General features: G+C 34.3%; 1 long non-coding RNA gene across 3 annotated transcripts; it reads left to right on the top strand.

Annotated features, from left to right (window-relative positions):
* Nucleotides 1–1939: 1939 nt before the first annotated feature.
* LOC145674911 (uncharacterized) lies at nt 1940–13204 on the top strand. Of its 3 annotated transcripts, XR_014129067.1 has the most exons (5): nt 1940–2480; nt 4649–4989; nt 7348–7526; nt 9483–9642; nt 10701–13204. It is a non-coding gene; the product is annotated as an uncharacterized LOC145674911 (long non-coding RNA). The 3 variants fall into 3 exon arrangements; XR_014129066.1 differs by lacking the exon at nt 4649–4989 and having other exon boundaries at nt 1955–2480; nt 10701–13202; XR_014129065.1 differs by lacking the exon at nt 1940–2480 and having other exon boundaries at nt 4448–4989; nt 10701–13202.
* The last annotated feature ends 8172 nt before the right edge of the window (nt 13205–21376 follow it).

Raw genomic sequence — 21376 nt, 5'->3', positions numbered from 1 at the left:
ATTTTATATTGATACTGCTCATGAGTGTCAAATTAGTTGCAAGATGCACAGAATTAATGTTCCATACTACTTTTATGTACCAGTGACTAATATGGGACTACAGCTCTCTTTGAAAATCATCATAAATTCAATATGATTGTTCTTACCCTAATGGCAGAAGCATTTTTTTAAATAATTATTGTAAAATTTGGCATTATTTTAGAAACAATGTTTGTTTATAAGAATTGTTAAGTGACAATAAGATAATACCCATGTGTAGATTTCTTTTAGGGGCATTGACTCAGAATTTCTTTTGCCTAATGAGAGTGTCAATGTGAAATATTGAAAGCAGTTTTCTCCAATTATTTGTAGGAATTTTGCAGTAAATTTGCATTTTTAATTAGAAAATACAATAACACTCTTTCGCTTGTACCTATGATGGTGCATGCGTCTGGAATTGTATTACGGCCATTCCTTCTTATATTGGGTACCAGTAGCGACATGAAAAATTCCAACTTTTCGTTATTTGTGTTATTGCCGGTAGCGTAAAAATAATCACTAATATCACAGAATTTACGCTCAGAAGCTATTTCCATGTGCCGGTGGTCCTTGTGGGGCTACAACTTCCCCTTTCCGGTCCCAAAATCACTTTGAAAACCACAATATATATCCACGCCACCTTTTTATACGACTACAACTATAAATCTTTTAAAAGAGAAGTTTGGGGAATGACTTCTTTCTAGGGGTGAGGTGTCGAATGGCCATCAAATAGTCCAGATCTTCCTCCATGCATTTTTTTCTTGTGAAGATTCCTTTAAAAAGTTCTATCAAAAATCATGTAACAAGGCCGCCCATCAGGGTAGGGGCAAGGTGGGGCGCTCGCCTCCCCCCGTTTAGAGGAAATGTGCTTCGGAAGATGGAAAACCCAATAGATATTTTAGAATAGTTACTGCAAAAATTGAGACTACATTTGAAATGTCGCTTATATTGCACCCCCTTGGAAACCAAAACATGGGCGCCCTTGTAGATGACTTAAAGAATTGTCCAGAGCGTAGAGATGATCATTCCAGATATATTGGACAAGGTGTTCAGAGTGGCTTTAGGAGATCGCATTAATTCATGTCTTGTTCGTTCACGAGAGCGTGCTGAATAAAAGTTAGTTCATTTTATCTGTCTTACACTCAGATTAATGAAATCTTTAACAACTGAGCAAAATAAAAATAAAAAAAAGTTTTTTAAGAAGGACTAATAAGAAGGACTGTTTTCTTTGGTTATGGCATAGCCTTACTCAACTTTATCCTTATTCCTCGCGAGACATTTGTTTTTACTACAACCATTTGTCCATAGTATTCGATTTCCTGACGTGCTCACATGTACAGTACACGAGAAAGCTACTGCGCGAAAAGTGGGATCATACAGTTATTGTGTAAGAAGTATGGAAAGTTACGGTTTTTTTGTTTCGTTGTTTGTTTCTTTTAATGAATAAAGAAAACACTATTAAAACTTAAAGGTCACCTATTACACTTTTAATTTTTAAAATATTACTTCTCATTAAGATTTTTTCGTTCGTGGTACCCGCGGCATTTTCCATTGTCATTTTCTGTTCTATTTCCAGCTGGTCTGCTTAAGTGTGCAGAAAATATACAAGTGACTTGTATGTGTAATTTTATGATATAAGAAGAGTCCAATTTGATTTTTAAAAACGCAATTTTTTAAAATTATATTCCAGTTAAACAAAAACAACGCGGATATATATTAAATCTGGTACACTGACAGACGATATTCATTTACAATAGATTCTAGATTAAAAAAAAAATCGAAACATTCTTCTACAATAATGACAAATTCCACATTAACTGTAAAGCATATTTACCTTCTTCCTGTACGTCCCTTCTAAGGATATTTATCGTAAATTATATGAATTTTACAAGGGTGGCTGTAGCCCAATATCAGTCACTGGCACATGCAAGGATCATCGGAATATTAATTTTGTATCACACTGAAAAAAAGGGCTTGGTCAGGAATACCAAATTTGTTTGGTCAGAGCATTTGGTCACTTTTTTTGGTAAATTTAACCAAAATTTGGTCATTTTGACCAAACGTGTTTGGTCATGAACACTATATTTTTTGGTCAGAACATTTGGTTGATTAATTTGGTTATGCGAACCAAATTTTAACTGATTTGGTAATTATTTAGTTTTCCGGACCAAAATGTCTATTTACAAGGTCACATGTGTTTATTTGCATTCTGGATAAACATTTCGATTACGAAAGTGTGGATCGCAAAAATAAAAATAGCTATACGTAGAACAACAATCATATAAGGGACACCGTATAAGAACTGTGTGTAAATGAGTGTAGTGTGCACTATACAACTTTCTCAACGAAGTCACAGTGATGTGAAGTGAGAAGTAATTCTTACTTTTCAACGACGTAATGGATCCATGATATAAATTTATTAAGAAGCTGGAATTTACCGCAGCTAATCGACGTGTTTCAAGGTAAGTGTACTTTTTCGTATATATTACTTTTGCTGTTAGTTCACATGTACTTATTCTATTGGCTGTAAATTTGGCGTAACAAATACGCCTTGGGTAAACTTTACAATGCACGCCCAACTGCGCATCGATATGTAGAACCACTTTCAAAGGTGTAGTAGATTAGAGTAGGGTAGGGTACAGCAGAGTAAGGTAGTTGTAGGAACGGGTTCGCTTAAGGTTAGGGAATTTTTGATCAATTTTCATAGAATTAACAGAGAGTAATTTCTGGTTTCAAAGTGAGTTTACAACCCGGAGCGGACATTATTAAGTAAAACCTAGCCCCTTACATATGGATAAAGGGGGAATTGACGACACTAGAGCAGGGTATAAAATTGCAGGGGCAAGAGTTGGGGTAATTTCTATTACCACTAGATACTTCCGGAAAGGGGTAAATAAAGTGACACTTACGCTAGTAGTTTGCAAAATAAATTGGTGCATTTATAGTTTACAGATGAACAAAAATCTAAAATTTACGGAAGAAATATGGGTTATTATTTAGTTTCTCCTCCAGATAACTTGGTATTGACTCTGACTTACATGGTAGGGGTTACCATTCGTTATTTGTAAATGTAAAGTAGTCATGAGTATAAGTACAGTGTGAACGTATAGCATAAAAACTACGCATAAAACACTAACCAACTTCTGCTATATGGACACTGAAAACCATTTATGCTATCGAACAGAAGCGTAGCAGCGGGGGCCCGACAGTTAGAAACGATGTGAGTCCGTAGGGAGCAAACACGTCAGCGACGGTGGGTATTCGCATAAACGAGGTAGTTAACAACAGCTTACTCTAAGTCACAGTACTGGGTCCTGAGCCGTCGATGGATTTGGGAGAGATACTAAATGTCATCCGAAATATAAAGCATAATTTTGAAAGAACATTTCATGGAACGCAAATATAGAATCCTTACCTTTGAAATCGATATTTATCGTGAAATACGCTGATAAAAGCGTGCATTTTTACTTTCGGTACACCACTCGAAATAATTGTTAAAAAAATATATAATTTTCACTAATTTACTTCTTACTGACCCCTAAAAGACTTACGCTGGGCGACATGAAAATATCTCACTTATTACAGGTAAATATCGATGGCCCCACCAGAAGTAATTGTGAAAAAATCACAGTTCTTTTACGATTTGCGTATAAATAAAACTTTCTGATTGTCATAAATATACAGTGCATAAACGTAACCTGTGCTAGGTGGACACTAAAAAGCGCGAATGCTATCTAACAGTTAGGACTAAGCAAAGACGGTGGGCCGAAGCGGCAGCGCAGGGAGCAGGCACGTCAGTGATGGCGGGTATACGCGTAAGTATAGATATGAAAAGAGGTGGGATATTGCAATGATACGAGTTTCAATAGCACTTGTCATGCTTTGACACTAGTAACGCTCCACTTGTAAACGTAAAATTCAGCTTGTGTACACTATATCAGATTTCTTCTGTAAATTTTACGAAATTGTGCTTCCGTAACATGAACCACTACCCCCTCCCTATATATATTCGAGTGTATACTTCTTATTAGGTAACTTCTATTAGGTATTCGGAAAATATTACATTCTTCAAAGCATTCAGAGAATAGTGTATTATCTCCAAAAGATAATTCTGTGGTTTGGAGCAAAACGACCAATGTCAGAAATTGGAAAAAGGAGAGAGAGAGAGAGAGAGGAGGCAGGCTATGATTTCTGCATAGAACCTTTCATTGTTTGTTAGAAGTACATTAGTCTTTGGAAACAATCGGTTAGCATTAGACTTATTGTTAGCCATATGTACCCGTTATGTACCAAATTACAAAATGATTTGCATGAGTTAAAAATGCTCTTAAATTCTTGTTGTTGCTTCTATACCCTTGTAACTTTGACAGTATGAAGCTGAAGTTACCATGAACATTTTTCTCTTTAGCTTTGCCCAAATACACCCATTTCTGTAAAGGCAAAAAAAAAAAAAAAAAAAAAAAAACTGGGGTGAGCAACTTCCTATACTCTTTGTGTGGCACATGATCGCGTAACATACCAAATTTCGCTTGGTAGTGTAATAAAACTTAAATGCTTTCACCAGTGTATAATTCTTTTTTGATATTCAGTAAATATCTGGTTAATTATAAACTTTCAATCTATATTTCAGAACAGGAAATAGACGAAGCAGCATTTAATTCATTAACTGATGAACTAATTACTCAGTTAATTCCCAAAATAGGGACATGTGCAAAATTATGAGCAAAATTTAAGGAAATTGTAGAAACAAACACAGTTGAAATTTATGATGTGCTAGATGACGGTTCTCTCTCATTTGCTTCACCATCAGTGTCAACGACAGATGACTCAGTGTCAGTTCGATCTGAAACTACAGAAAGCAGTTGTTCCATGCCAGCACCTACTAAAAGAGGAACTGATACGATGCTGAAACGAGAGTCAAATTTCTCTACAGAGTCTCGGAGTTCGAAGCTCTTCAAGCTGACAGATTTTGTAAGTGTTCTGCCTTTAGTCACTTGAATATGAATTGATACAGTGATACTTATGCTGCAAATATGAACTGTGCAAATATGATTCATTACCAGTCGAAATGTAAAAGATGTTGGCGTTCACCTTTTAATCTGGTGATAGCCTGCGTTATATTTATTCCATCTTTGTTAGTGCAAGTAACTTTTCTCGGGATATCAATCACATGATGTTCTCGTTGTCCAAAGTTTCGAGAACAGACGTTGTTCTCATCATCAGGGTCAGTATCATGAGAACAATGTTTGTTCTCGAGACTTTGCACAACGAATACATCACCTGGCTGATATCCCGAGAAAATTTATTTGCATCACGATACCAGGAAAGCATCAGGTAAATTGAAAGAGCTTTTGGAACGTCCCATGATTATGCTGTTTAGACTAAGGTAAACAGGTGATTAATGAAAGTGAACGATCGCATTTTTTTGTGCTCTCACCGGGAATTGAATCCAGGACCACATACATCAAGAATACACGCGTTATCCACTAGAGTAGCTGGGAGGGCGAAGAGATTGGTATTCAGTTATATTTTCGGTTACTTCAATTTAAGCGAAATGATATCACGATATGCAGGATCTTTAAAATTGTAACTTTTTTTAATGCGTTTATCTATAAAATTTATATTTTTTTGGAGTTAGTAAAAATAGATCATACTAAAATACCAACTTTCGTTTCTTGTCACGCCAGGTCGATACACTTTAGTATTTTTCAAACAATAAACCCAAAGATTCGCGTATATAGTAATGGTGTCATTTCAAAAGTGTGTTCTATAAGAATAGTGCAATTTTAGAGCTGCACAGAGCTTATTATGTTTGAAGTGAAAACACCAATGCTGCTGTGAGCTCCTCGTAAGTTAATTTCCTTAGTTTATAGAACAAACAGACTTAAATGTAATAAGGGACATTGTATATTTTAAGCAAAATTGTGTTTTTTTGAATATCAATCACCAATAATTTGTGTAAGGAATACGTGAAAAGCAGAAATTCTCAGTTTGATTTCTAGGCGTAATTATTATTCATTTATTAATTTATTTATATAGTTATTAAATATGGTTATCCTTCAACAGAAGTTAATCAGCTATTAATTTATACAGAAATGCAAAATTGAAATTCTATTTCAGTGAATTCGATTAAGTGATCTTGAATGACGTAATCGTATATATAATGTTGTTTGTTTTTTCCTCAGAATCTTGAGACTTTTCTAAAACAGAGCTTAACAGGCAGAAAAGTTTGCAATGAATATCTTCAAAACAACAAATTGTCTGCTATCACTAGGAATGAATAAAGGATTTGGGATCAAACAAGATATCTCACACGTCAGAGGTGAACGCTCTACCACTGAACTACCGAGGCCCCGATCATACTTTAAAAAGTGCCAATGATTTACCTATTTTGTGCCAGGGTTTGCAAGAACCATGTTTTAAAAAATGGTTTAGTTTCGTTTAATTCTTTTTTCTCTGCTAATTGAACGTATGGAACACACATTAATATAAGTCGATACTAACCTGAAAATATTCCTGTAAGATTAAAACGTTGTTCTTCAATGTTCACATGTATTTCTGGCAAAAATATCGAGTGCCTTTCATCAGGATGGCTCAAAACTTAAAGTGTATATGCGTTCAAGCTCAGTTCAAGCTGAGTATTTCAATAGTATAAGGTAATAATGAGACTGTGTAGATATTGTTACTGTTTACAACATAAAACTACAGTCGAGAAATTTTTCACCTACTCTTCAGTTAAGCAACCAACTAATCTATTAAGGATTAAATAGTGCACTATATTAATCAATACTAAGATTCTGTGTGTTTCTATTTACAAGACTGAACAAGTCCAAATTTTGTATGCTTAATCTTCAAATCCTTCATTACAAGAGTTACTCTGTTCATAAGAAATGATAAGTAGCATTTATTACTAAATATTTTGCGACTTTCTTCGTCGTAGATAGTCATTATACTTATATAGTACCACTATTACGTTATACCATTGAAGTACTAAGCTAGAACATGTAATTTACCTAAGTTCCACATATTTGAAGAATTAAACCATTCTGATGAAAGGCATTCGATATTTGTGCCGGAAATATAGATTAACATTTGAAGGCAATTTTCAAGTTCAGCTTCACAGAAACAGTCCCAGAACGTTTTTTTTTTTGTAAATATATTTCTTTCTTTCTTTTCTTTATTATATATTACATATGGATATAAATACTTGTACAGAGAACTTATGAAAGTATAGAATCATTTTAACTGATATTTGAAAAATATAGGAATTTATTACTAAGTTTTTAATGTAATACAGATCTGTTTGGTAAGTTTATTCTTCTCTTTCAGAATGTGGCATAGATATTGAAAACAGCTTAGCGTGGTTAAAGCATAGTGTCGAGCCCTGGCAGGAAGTACTTGATCTTTGGAAGAAAACGTTGAAAGTTCGATGCAAGCAAGAGGGCAAAACTGTTCATGAAATAATTTCAACTTGGCTAGCATTGAAGCAGCCTTTGGGCTATACATTGGTAAGTTTCATTTAATTAACCTTCATTCTGTTTTACTACTAAGTACTGTGTTGTTACTGAATAGGCCATAATTTACAAGCATTAAATTATTCTTTGGGGCTGAGAACATTCATATAAAATCTTTTACTTACGTCCAGAAGTTGATTTTTTCATAACGTACATTTTAGAACGGAAGTTTCCTTTAAAATTGTGTCGCGTTTGTACAGAAAATAGTAAAAACCTTCAGGATAAAGTCATACTAAATATTGAAATGACATATACTAGTTTAGGTATTTGTATGTCTGAGCTAATAGACCTTAGTTGTCATAAAACCATAATAAAAATATATATAAATGATGGACAAATATATTACTTCCTTGTCCTTTTATGTAATATCTGTTCATGAATGTTGAGATATGTTGAAGCAGGTCTGAACTGCCTGTGGGTTGGTGATTATCGGTTCGATGCCCGGTAGGTGTATAATTGTATAAAAGTAATTCAGATTTAACTACAAATTATAGATTCCCTCCCGTGTAGCTCCGGTGATGAAAGAGGATAGAGACAATCAATGAATCTTAAAAGTTTTTGCAGTTTCCTTTTCAAAAAGTGAATATTTTGCATTGTATTCAGATTGCATGTTTAAAGAACTAAAACATGTCTTTTTAGCTGGAAATAATTTTTCTTGCTGGTTCTTTGTAACATATTCATCCCCACGCATGGAACACAAAGTGGGAAAGTATTAAGTTCAGTTTATTAGCAACTCGATCTTGCTTTGAACAACTAGATGAAATGCTCAATTGCAAGTCTGAAAACAAATGCTCTAAACCTAAAATTATTGTTTCCATTTTTAAGACGCATATGATTAAGTGGCCATACATTACGAACACTTGCATTGAGTTTACCTTGCAATGGAAAGAAAGGTAGTCATATTCAGTAAGATAAAAATTGAGAACTGAGTTCTTGCAACACTATGTCACTTGTTTATGAAAGCGAGATCTCAGTTCTCAATTTTTATCTTACTGAATATGACTACCTTTCTTTCCATTGCAAGGTAAACTCAATGCAAGTGTTCGTAATGTATGGCCACTTAATACTTACATGACTGATAAACAATCTTTCTTGTGATTGCGTATCAACCAAGCATATACGTACAGCAATAGAAACTTTGACGGTGATTTTTTTTAATGCATAAAGTACTTTTCGATTCAATAAGCCTTTTTCTCAGTAGATGGCAAATAGTGGTTTTATTGTCTGATAAACCCTAACAATATTGTAGAATTTTCTTCACTTTGCCCTTTAACAAATCAATATGAAACCCTAGTGGCCTTATTTCAGCAAGTAGAACCTTGGCTTTACGTTCGGAAGCTTCCGGGCTCAAATCCGGTCATCGTGAGTGAAATTTCCCTGGGTTTTTCCTCAGTCATTCCAGCAAATGCCGGGATGGTACCTGTAGATATTAAGTCCAGATCAATACTTTCCCCATCCTTGCCTAATCTATCCGAGTAAATAGACCTTTGTTTATATTAAGCAATATAACCAAAAACCATCATAACACGACGAAAGCCCGTGATGCCACAACCTCAATATGGGTCTAACTGGCAGTTATCGTCAATGTAACATCTTCTTGCACTACGTATGTGGCTTTTGTGGTCTACTTATTTAAGCTAGCAGTAAGTCAATTTCCTCAGGATGTTGGACAACACCAGGGGAAAGCAGGTTGAATTTGAACCCAAGTCCAAGTCCGTAAAAGTACACGCTGTAACCAGTAGTTTGTATTGAAATTGTTACAGTTAAGAAATTTCATTTATGCACTTAAAGGAAGTTGTGATTCTTATAACAAATAGATACTGACTGAAAAGTAAAATAACAAATGGTAAGGAACACATGTTCGTGGAAGTCATCACTGAGTTTATGTAACAATTAATGATATAATGTTATCAATGTAAATGTTTTAATACAATGGAATTCCATTTCCAGATTGATCAAGATAACAAAGACTTATATCCTGATCATACATCCTTGTTCGTGAAATGGGAGTCTGTCAGTAAAAAATTGGAAAAAGTAAGGAAGAAACGGCTACATGACGCTTCAGCAGTCGAACTTTTAAGTCTGTTAGACACAGAAAGTGTTACAGATGGTAATATTATTTTTATGTTTTTTATTCTTCCTTTATTTCTGTTTCATTAACTTGAAATTGTAATTACTTGTACGAATGAAGTAGATTTTTCTATCTGAATCCAGTTTTATTGCAACAAGTATGTTGTAATGATCATATTAATAGTTATACATTGGTTGTATACATAGGATTGTAGCGTAAACTAAAGTCACTTGTGCCTTTCAAAGTAGTATAAAACTGTTCCCGCCAATAATTCTCCCCCCCCCCACACACACACACACTCTTCAAAGACATACGTTGGAAAGAAAATTAAGGTTACGCCAAGAACCCTGTTTTCGGAGTGTGAAGCTGAGCTACGACGTTTCATTACGTATGAACAAATACGAACTCGATACATTTATTTAATAACCAAAATAGTGGCCTCAGTAACTCAGTGATAGACCGTTCACCTCTGGTGCATGAGGTCCCGGGTTCTAACCTTGCTCCCACCAAGTGAACTTTGTGGTGAACAAACACCGTGTGCGTGGGTTTCCTCGGGGTTCTCCAGTTACCTCCCACTTTCTTCATTACACAATTTCATTCATTTCTCATCACAGTCCCCTTAAGCCTAGCCGGCATAACCGTGGGGCATAAAACTCAAAACTTTCATTTCATTTTAATAACCAAAACCACTTACTGAGGATAAATGTGATCTGTTCTATATTCTCTGTTGGTAAATGCTAGTGAGGAAGTTCTTATGTCTATTTGAGGACAAGTTGTCGAGTTTTCGTTATTTAGTAGCTTCTGTCCTTGTTTGAACGAATCGTTTTTGCAGTCAGATATAAATAGCTTTTAAAAACATTTGCAGCTTTTAAAGCATTTAACAGCTTTTAAAACATTTGCAGTATTAGTATTACTTACCAATTTTTTAGCTTCAAAATAACATATATTTATAGGCACAAAATGCATATGTCATTGTAAATGTGCAATAAATAATGCTTTCAGACTATTGAGAAAGAAGAAGTGTCTTTGTTCTTATATGTAAGAAAAATTATTTAAGTATGTAACATGATCAGTTAACCTCTCTCTGATTCCAACAGGTAATGGGTGATGTTCAACCTTTCATGGAAACGAGAGACCTGCAACATTCGTTGAGTGTTCGTTGTTGGCAATTACGGAATAAGGAGCTGCTTTACATACAGCTACGTTAAATAACTTTCGTCTGCAATATAGATTTTTGTGTTTCCTCCGAAAATGAACTCTAAGTGATTTGGCCCCTTGAAATTCACGAAAACAACCTTCATCAATACATCTAAAGACTCCATTGAAGGATATTCTGTGTTTGAGCTTTAAATGAAGGATAAGTGTTGCTACTAGCATAAAATTTGATTTGCAAATTGAACAAATAGGCATTGTTACAAACAATTCCATATAATTCATTCAATTACGTATAACGCATGGTACTGAAATAACATTTGTTTAGAGAAACGTGATTCAAGCAAGCATAAAATACCAGTAGTTGTATCTGTTTCGACCACTGTTGTTTACAGATATTTCATATCAGTTAAAAAAAAAAAAATCATATCCAACAATAGTGTATCGTCTGTTTATCGTGAGGAGTACTTATGTCATATACAATTTTTTGCAGAAGAAGCCAAAGATGTTCCCCTTCCTTAGGGAATTCTGCGTTAAACACAAAAAAGTTTTAAAACATATGTCCACACTCTTGAGCACGTTGTCTAGCTCAGTTAAGAATAGTTTATAATTTATTTGAAAGATCTTCAATGCTGTTTGCTGGGAGTAAAATTATAACTTTTCTCACAGTTTTTTTACTTTTTTTGTTATAAAGATTTATATTTGGCCTAAAAATGTTATTTTATTTTCACTAACCAGTTGATACATGTTAATATCATTGTTTAATTTTGAATAAATTTATATTTGGCCTAAAAATGTTACTTTGTCTTCAGTAAACAGTTAGTTTCGTTATGTAATTTTGAAAAGATTTATATTTGGCCTAAAATGCTATTTTATTTTCAGTCAGCAGTTGATAAATGTTAATATCATTGTTTAATTTTGAATTTAATATTTTTGTTTAATTTTGAAGTCGGTATGGCTCAGTTGCTATACTCAGTTATAATAAAATTCTTGTGTAGAAAAGTATTGTAAGTACATGCTTTATATCCTAAATTCGTTCTATTTTTCTCCAAAAGTTGATTTATAACTTTGTTCATATATGTGTGTACATGTATTAGAACTTCATGAAAATGTACATGTATTCATGTACATGCATGCTATTCTAGGAATAAACCGACAAGCCTCGAATATGTGTTCAGGACGTCAGTATAAGAAAACCAAGTTTATTTGCAATTTTGGTCGGAAGCGCCTAATTATGCAGATGACACCAATTTAAGATAATTTAAGACATACAAGAGTGAAAAAATGCGTCTGAGCCGTGACTCGAACCCGGGATCTTCGTCTTATCATGCAGATGTGCTACCCAGTCCGCTCTCAGTAACAACAATACATTCTTTCACTCTTTATAACGATGCTGTTCCACAAGGTGGAAGAATGTATGGCTGTTCTGGGAGCGGACTGAATGGTGCAGTAGTAGCGTATCTGCATGATAAGCGGGAGGTTCCAGGTTGGAATTCCGGTTCAGTTATGTTTTTCAGTCTTTGTATATCTTTGATTTCGTGCCTACAAAGGGTCTGGTGTGACAAAATTGGTTGTTTTCTCAATTTATCAATATATTAATGTAATTATTTAAATTGATCGTAGGATACTACATTGAATAAAACAATCGAGGAACTTTGCATACGGTTGAGTACCTCGATACGAGAGGGTTGTTTTAATTTGATCCGAAACGTTTGATTACGGAAAAGTAAGTATGTTCTACTTACCTTCAATTGGCCTCATTTCTGTAATTAGGCTTTTCCAACCGAAGTCGCAAATAAACTCTTTACTTATAGTGAGGTTCTGAACACGTGTGCGACGTTTCTCGGTTGTTTTATTCATTGTAGCCGCTCCTGCGAACATTTCTACTGATTATCTTAAATTGGCCCCAGTTACGTAAATATGTATTTCCGACCAAAGTCGTAGATAAACTTTTTTCTTGCATTAACATTTTAAATACGTATGCGAAGTTTTTCAGCAACTAGTTTCTAATTTATTTGAAAAATCTTCAATGTTGTTTACTGGGAGTAAAATTACAGCATAAGTTTGCTTTAAGTTCTTTACGGTTTTTCTTGAAGTTTTGCATTTGATCTAAAAATCTTACTTTCAGTACTTTAACAGATGTTAATATCATTGTTTAATTTTGAAGCCATTGACTCAGTTGCTGTTTTTTTACTATTATTATTTACAGTAAAATGATTTTGTAGAAAAATGTTGTGTGTAAATTCTTTATATATTAAATAGTTTTATTTTCCTCAAAAAATTGATTTGAAACTTTGTGTACATATACATAGAATTTTAAATTTACATGTATTCGTGTACATATTTCGTATGTTGCTTCAAAGTGTATATGTAAATCTTATTTGTGAAGAAGTTCTTAATAACTAGAAGCAATAACTTCTAACTTTATATGTGGGTTACCGCAAAAGTCATGGCAACTTTTTTTTTTCTTTCTTACGAAAATGGTCACGCATCAAAAACTTCTGAAATATCCAAATGGAAGGTTCGCATATACGTAAACGTTACATGTAAGGAATTGTGTAAACATACACATCTCCATCAGAATATAGCACGAGAGAAAAAAAAGTAAAAATAATTGTTCTTATTATGGGATATGTATTTATATCCAATTTATACGTAATATTTACATATGTATTAACTTTCCATTTGGATGTTTAAGAATTTCTTGCTTTGTTACCATTTTCGTTAGAAAAAATTTCCCATGAATTTTGTGATAACCCTCGTATTATTTTCAGTTTAGTACCTATAGCAACAGTATTTGGTAATTGCTACCAAATGGTTTGGTCAAATTCACTAAATACGGGTTTAGTATTTGCAAGCAAATTATTTGGTTCCATGAACCAAATTTCGTTCATTTTAACCAAATTTTTGGTATTCCCAACCAAATTCTACTTGTTTGGTCATTATTTGGTCAAAATTACCAAATGCATATTTGGTACTGGTAACCAAATAATAGGTTCCTGCAACCAAACAAATCGTGACCAAATGATTTAGTGCTGGTGACCAAGCGTTTGGTTGGCGCTATATTGACCAAACGATTTGGTAACCAGCACCTATTTTTTGGTCAATTTGACCAAACTTTTTTTCAGTGCATTTGTGATTAATCTAAAGCTCCCTAGAATTTCCAAAATAAAATTTGAAATTTTATAGATCTACCAAATTATGCTTCGCCCCCTGTGCCCCTTGTACCTTCTTCTGGTATGTCCCTACTAAGGATATTTATGGTGATTTCTTTTCTCTTTTTTGGGAAGGGAGCTGTAGCCCCTTTATGACCATTCAAGGAGCATCGTAATAATAATTCTCTGATATTTGTTAATAATCTGACGATTACTGGCGTTTCCGAAAAAAAATGGAACTTTTATAAAGATTCATGATCTGATGCTTCACCCAGGCAGGTAGCCAAGGGGGGGTCCGGACCAAAAATGAGAAGAAATAACGAAGGATGAAATAAATGAAATGAGGAAAAGAAGGATCGCGTTGTACATTATGTTTGCAAAGTTTAGACGATACGAAGAACGCAGACTAAAAGTATTTCAAAACAAAATCCTGAAAAGAAACACATTACCCAACAGGAACAGAAATGGGAATGGCGGAAACTTCATAACGAGGAAGTACATAATTTACATTGTTTACCAAACGTTGTTAGGGTTATCAAGTATAGGAGGCTCAGGTGGTCAAATCATATTGCCTGGATGAAAGAAAGTAGGAACGCTTTCAAAGTATTAACTGGAAGACCAATTGGAAAACGACCATTACGAAGACATAGGAGTAGATAGGACATCTGAAGATGGCTATCGCAAAAATAAGAAACAGGATCCATTTGGCTAAGGACAAGTCAATGGAGAGCTTTTGTGAATGCTGCATTGAAACACCGGGTTCCATAGGACATAAAGCTATTTAGTTAGACGAATTGTGTTTTAGTCTATTGTAATGCGGATAAAACCTCCTAGTTGGAAGTTCGTTACTTCTGATTTGGAGGTTATTTCCTTTTGGTAAAAAAACAATTGTAGTTACAAATAGTGTGTTCATATTTGTATTTGTATTTCATTTTTATAGAAGTTGAGAAGACATTGGATGACACTTTTATTTTTTAACTACTATAATGCACAATGTTATGTTTTGGAAATGACACATACTTATATCCATTTCATCGCATATCACCTATTTTACCTGCCTGTCTTCCAAATAGATTTTAAGGAAATCCATAGAGAGAAAAGCTGTGGAAGGGACAACGTGACTGCATCGTCTTCGTCTTCGCGAGAACGAGGCTCAAATCCATTGACTGGCATTTCGGAGTGCCCAGTGTTGACATGTAGCTCAACGGTAGGTGTGGCATTTCATGAAAATTGTTCTCTTAATAATCAAATAGGTTGGAAAACTTAAGTTAATTTCTTGTTGCACATTACATATGGGTGACATTTGAAGGAGACAAGAGGGCAAGTGCCTTTCAACAATTATGATATATATACGAGATACAATCAAAAACTTTGTACATGTTAATCAAGCTCTATGCTATTTGTTAGTTGTTTGAAACTTTTTCGAACATAGGGGTCTACTTCTTCTAGTCTGCGCAGGTTAGAGAATCTTGCGCAATTACAAATTATAGTGAAGTATTCATCGGAATTGTAACAAGTTCTTAACGTTCTTCAGGGTGTTCAAATGATAATATATATTTTATGTAAAAGTTCACGTGATGCTGTTGTTAATCATGTTCCAAGACAACAGAAAGCGCTCGTTTGAGGTCTTCAACAATTTAATGAAAGTTACCTAAAGTATATAGAGTGAGCTAACCATTATATAGAGTGTTCAGTAGGAATTGCCCAGCCAAATACATAACTGTAAATATTCAGGATATTTAGAAGAAAATGTAAGATGTTCACTATTCATTCCATATTTTCATTCTCTAATGATCATTTCCACTTGTTATTTTAGTTAATTTTTCGTTAGAAAATACTTAAGAGTTAGCTGATTACGGAAAACACTTTTTTTTTCACTCATAGCTTGATTCTAACTAGTCCAAATTTGCGAATGAATTTCCATATGTTACTCTGCGCCGAAAAGAATGACATCATATGTATGACAAGGTAGGTTACCGCGGTGTAACATACCTATTGTGATACTATTGCACAAACGTAAAGAACATCGGAAAAGAAGCGACCCTTATTTTTATATCGGCCAACATGCGCATGGAAAGGGTCAAATAGGAACATTAAAATGGGGTAAAAATGAGATTATGTGGAATATACGGAGAACGAGAAGATACATGGGAAAAGATTAAATGAACGATATAGTCGACACAAGGCAATGAGGTAGAACACACCCATGTGAATCAAGTATTACATCCGGAAATGGACCAATCACGTGTACAACATTGTCGTAATGTGTTACGGAAATGACCGAAGAGGGTGGCAAGGTGCAGGAAGAAAGAAGAAACGAAAACATGAAATATGGGTTTTGCTTTGGGTGCATACGTCGCCCGTATGCGAAATGGACGAAGATTCATATCAACGCACGAAGATGGGAGATCACGCAAAAGTCCTTCGTATAGGCAGCCCGCGAGGCAGTGCTGTACATTGGGTTGCGTATATCTCGTAATAAAAAAAAAATGAGTACCACAGTTGAATGTAATAACAGTGGTCCACGTATGTAAGATAAACAGGAACAATAATATCAGTACCACGCATGATTACCAACATTACATCACCGCGAAAATGCACATACAATATAACAGTGATGGCTACATTTTTCTTTATGTGTTACTACTGCATACACAGATTTTCATTTCCAACATACATCTCATCGTTGTTCCCATTACGCGATGTATGAAACCCACTGCGCAAGACTGTCTTGCTGGCTGTCTATATGAACGGCGTGTGCATCCTTCCTGCGTGTCCCCCCATTTTCGTGCATTGGAATTAATCTGCGTCTCTTTCGCATACGGGAGTCGTATGCACCCAAAGAAAAACAGATATTTTATGTTCGCGTTTCTTCTTTCTTCCTGAACCTTGCCATCTTCTTTGGTCATTTCCATAACAAATTTCATTACAAAACAAGTTTTAGTTCTGAGAACCATATAGTTGATTTTTTTTTTTTAGTTTTTAAACTGCGAATTTTCGAAAAAGTTTTATTTTCAACATCAAATATCTGAAGAAGGATTAAAGTGAAAAATCCGAAATTTGCACAAAATAAACGATAGTTGTGCAGTAATACGTGGGTAAAATTACATTACTGAGACTTAAGTAGTTTCTCAGTTATAAGTTGTTGCAATTACGTGAAAGTTGCCATTTTAACAGCAGAAGAGATGTTCAGGTTTTGTGTTAATAGTGCCTGAGGCATACAATTTATCAACGTTTCAAGAGCGGAAGTGCGGTCAAACAGCAAGAAATTCGAGATTTGATATTTGTAAAATAATTATCAGTAACAGATCATATCATAGATTTGTATCTCTAACACAAACAAAAATCAGATGTTATGAATATTCACAACCAGTTGAATTTACTGATTGCAGTACTTAAGTACTTCCAGAACATAGCATGTGGTGATTTGCACCTAATGGTACCATAGCCTGTACTTACGGATGATGGATTCGGAGAATTGAAGACATCAGTCAGGAAAATAACGATCTTTTTATACACTTTTTCCAACCAACGAATGACAAGGTATGGGTGCCTATTACTAAGGTTCTCCGGAAACTCTCACCCACAGAGTTCACAATTCTTACAGGTCGTAATCTCAATATCAGTGCCAAAATATGTACACAAATTAGTAAACTGTTTACCTCATTGATGTCTTAACAGCAGCGCTATAGGCAAAAAATAAAGGACAGACGTGTTTCGTTTTTTATTATTTGTTTACTTTTGTACAAGATATGATTCATAAAGTGTGCACACTTTGCCCATTTAACATTACTGTCGTGATATTTTGACTTTCGATACATAGTTTACATCCAAGTCTTATGACGTGTCCTGAAATTAAGTCACAGAGAAGAAAAAAAAATCAGAAACTACACAAGTCTCAGTGATGCAATTTTACTCGCTTGTTACTGCAAAACTATAGTCTATTTTATGAAAATTTGAGATTTTTCACTTGCGTCCTTCCTGAGATATTTGATAGTGAAAATACAACATTTTTGAAAATTAGGAATGTTTAAAAATTCCTGAGAAGTCAACTATATGGTTCTGAGATCTGAAACTTGTTTGGGACGTTGTCTATTATCGAAAATTTAGATTCCAAAATGGCAATTTTTAGGTTTCCAATCTCAATGTTCAGAGCTCTTTATTCTACGTTCTAAAGTACGTCTCAATGTCCACAGAACACAGAATGTTGGCCATGTCATTATATTTCATATGGTTTTGGTTTGAACACATTATCTTTAAAACGTAAAAAATTACAGAGTTTAATGGAATCCTGTGAAAAGTTCAAAATACAAAGGTACCTATACAAAGTGGACGTTACGACAAAACCTACGCTGTTAAAAAATAAATGACTGACCGTTTTAAACTTTCTGAACATGGAAAGAAATTAGATAAAAAAATTAATCAGAAACTAAATTTTGTCAGCAACCATCATTGGCCGATTTCATTTTGATTACAACCCCCACCCCGAACCCTTTCAATGCGCTTGTTGGCCGATATATTTAAATTACGTGTCGCTCTTTTTCGATGTTCTCTATGTCTGTGCAATCTTACCACAATTGGCGTGTTACACCGTGGTGCCCTGCCTTGTGAGTAAATTTATCCATGAGAAAACATTTTCACAAGTAAAAACAATATAAATTTCGTAATGAATATAATAGTACTCGTAGCACAAACAAACTTAAAATAACAACAGGTGCTCACCCAGAAATTTTGGTTGGAAGGTGTCCAACGTTCCGGCGGAAGGGGGGGGGTCAAATACAACATCTATGTAGTATTAAACCGTTGATATGATGCACCCGAAAAAACAATAAATAATGTAAATGCTGCCACTGTATTCTACTGTTATATTATTTTCTGTGTGTTTCGGATTCCACTTTAATCAGTAGGTCGACGTCTCATATAGCCTCGCTGCTGAACGGGACGTTAAACTGAAACTCAACTAAACTGTATATACGTATATTGTTTTATAACAAAAGAATGAAAACAGATAAAGTGAAATTATATATATGTTAATATGATAAAGACAGTAATTCGTGTGAGGTTGTTGAAAAATATGCTAATATTCATTCCCTTTAGCCTTGAAGAATCCTGGGCGTCAGATAATTATGGTCAAGGGTGCGGATCCTGAGGAGGCCCTTCCATGGCTGGCATTAGGGTCAGCTTTCATGAGAAAATATTTTTATTGTTATTTGTATTTTTTATGAATAGCTCCTCCTCCCCCCCAAGTTACGTAGTAACCGGAGCGGAGTTGATTATGGTGAGCGGAAATACGAGTCTTGCGCCTACATAATATAAATCCACAATATCAGTTGTATTTGTATTATTATCATGCGTAGGTTTGAGAACTGGCGTCTAATTCGAGCACGGTTCTTGTTCATGATGCTCTTTCAGCTACCTAACCATCTGTACTAGTAGTAAGCCTCTATTTGCTTTTTTTATTATTTTTTTATTTTTTTTATTTTTAGGAATGAATTTTCTATGGGAAATGTAGTAAAACAGTAAAGACGCTATATAATCCATTTCCAATGGGATAAGACCCTATGACACCTCGGGGGAGTGGGAGAGGTGACATATAAATATGATGTTACAGTCTCCTTGATGGGGGCAGATTTGTTGTTACCACCGCCTCCTCGATTCGCTTACTAGAGGGAGCAGACGGATGTAGAAGGCAGTGCTTGTTGCGAATTTGTTAAGGAGCGCCGTGCTGGGTAAATAAGCAGAACAATATTGAGGAGAGATTTGTTTCAAGTGAATAAGCACAACAATGACGTGTGATTGACGAAGATAAAATTAAGTATCACTAATATAACAAATAAAATGAAATATGAATAATTGTAATACATTCATGATATTTATTATTATTATTATTATTATTATTATTATTATTATTATTATTATTATTATTATTATTATTATTATTAACGTGTTTCGTTCTTTGGTACGGGACGTGTCATTCATGTTAATGTTTCGTGAAAGCAGAGAAGTGAACTTGTTTTTCCGATTGCCTTTGTAAATAGGTTTTAAAGAATTCTCCCTGTTATTTGAGTGGTGTATATAGCTTAAAAAAAAAAAAAAATCCCCCAACGTCTCTTTTCTTATGAGAAACTGCTGCACAGAAGTGATATTGTTCTTTCCACTGTATATTGCCTACTATAAAAAAAGGGAAAGAATGAAAAAGTATTCGGTAGAAGATCTAAACCTCTGTAGAGCCCTTGGACCCGTTTTACAATTCCGTTTGGTGGTAACTTTCAATTTGTAGCACTGAACAATAAACTACACGTGTCGAATTGCTGTTGAATGTGTAAGAACGTTAGCATACAAAGTTGATAAAATAAGATTTCCAGCCGTAAAAAATATTTAGGACCGGAAAAAAAAATTTGCCATCAACTCGGTAACATCTTTCCCGACTAAGCAAGGACAGCATTTAATTTCAGAAAAATATGTTATTTAAAACTGGGAAGAAAGCACTACTTCATTGTCGTCCTATTTCCAGTATAATAAATTATGATATTTGAAATTATCAGATGAAGTTAGACCACATTCGACCAATGTTTTTTTTTTATTTTTTTTAAGGAAATTTATCATGGAATTTATATTTAAATCTTTTGAGGAAGGCGATGGGGACAGGTTAAGTGAGTTATAGATTAATAGGCAAATGTGATTGATCTCAACTGCAAGAATTAGAATTACATGAAAAAACTTGATAAACACACATATTATACCCTACGAATATGTCGTCGAGGTTGCAGAGTCCACCAATATTTCCGCGTCATTTTCATGTGTGTATTCACACGAAACTACCTTACTGGCTTTATTAAAAAATAATAATAATAATAAAATTAAAAAAATGATACTAAGTTGCGTTTCAATTTAGGGAAAGTATCTTATTTTGTTAATTAAATAGTAAATGACGTTGTTTCTTTATTTTATTTCATTTATTTATTTTTATTTTTATTTTTTGGAAATATTTTGTTCTATATTTCTTGTTCTTAGCTTAAATTGATCACTGATGACTATTGAGAAATGTGCATATTGTAATAACAAAATTATAAGTACTCGATTGGTTATCGTTCAGAAAGATTATGGTCAATATTTATTATCGTCCTGGCGTTCTAGTACTCAGTAGTCTTAACAAAAGAGTGACATTCAGAGGCATTGATTTCGGGGTTGCTACGGTGCATCTCCTTCCCCTAAAATTTTTGGGAGGTTATTCAACACTCACACCCACAAAAAAGAGAGTAGAATAACAAGAAAATAGGGTAGGATACAAAAAGTAATAGAAGAGAAAGAAAAAAATATTGAAAGAATGATCACCACGATTTATTTTTTTATGTATTTCATTGACATAAGCTTCCATGAAATACTTCCAATATGAAGGAATTTTTTGGGATCATTCCAACATCAACTATTTGTATCGCCAGGATAGTCTCTCTCTCTCTCTCTCT

This window comes from Thermobia domestica, chromosome 18 (assembly GCF_964235325.1).
Source record: "Thermobia domestica chromosome 18, izTheDome1.hap1.1, whole genome shotgun sequence".
NCBI lineage: Eukaryota > Metazoa > Arthropoda > Insecta > Zygentoma > Lepismatidae > Thermobia > Thermobia domestica.
Note: the sequence above shows the minus strand (reverse complement) of the source record. Positions and strands in the feature narration are given on the sequence as shown.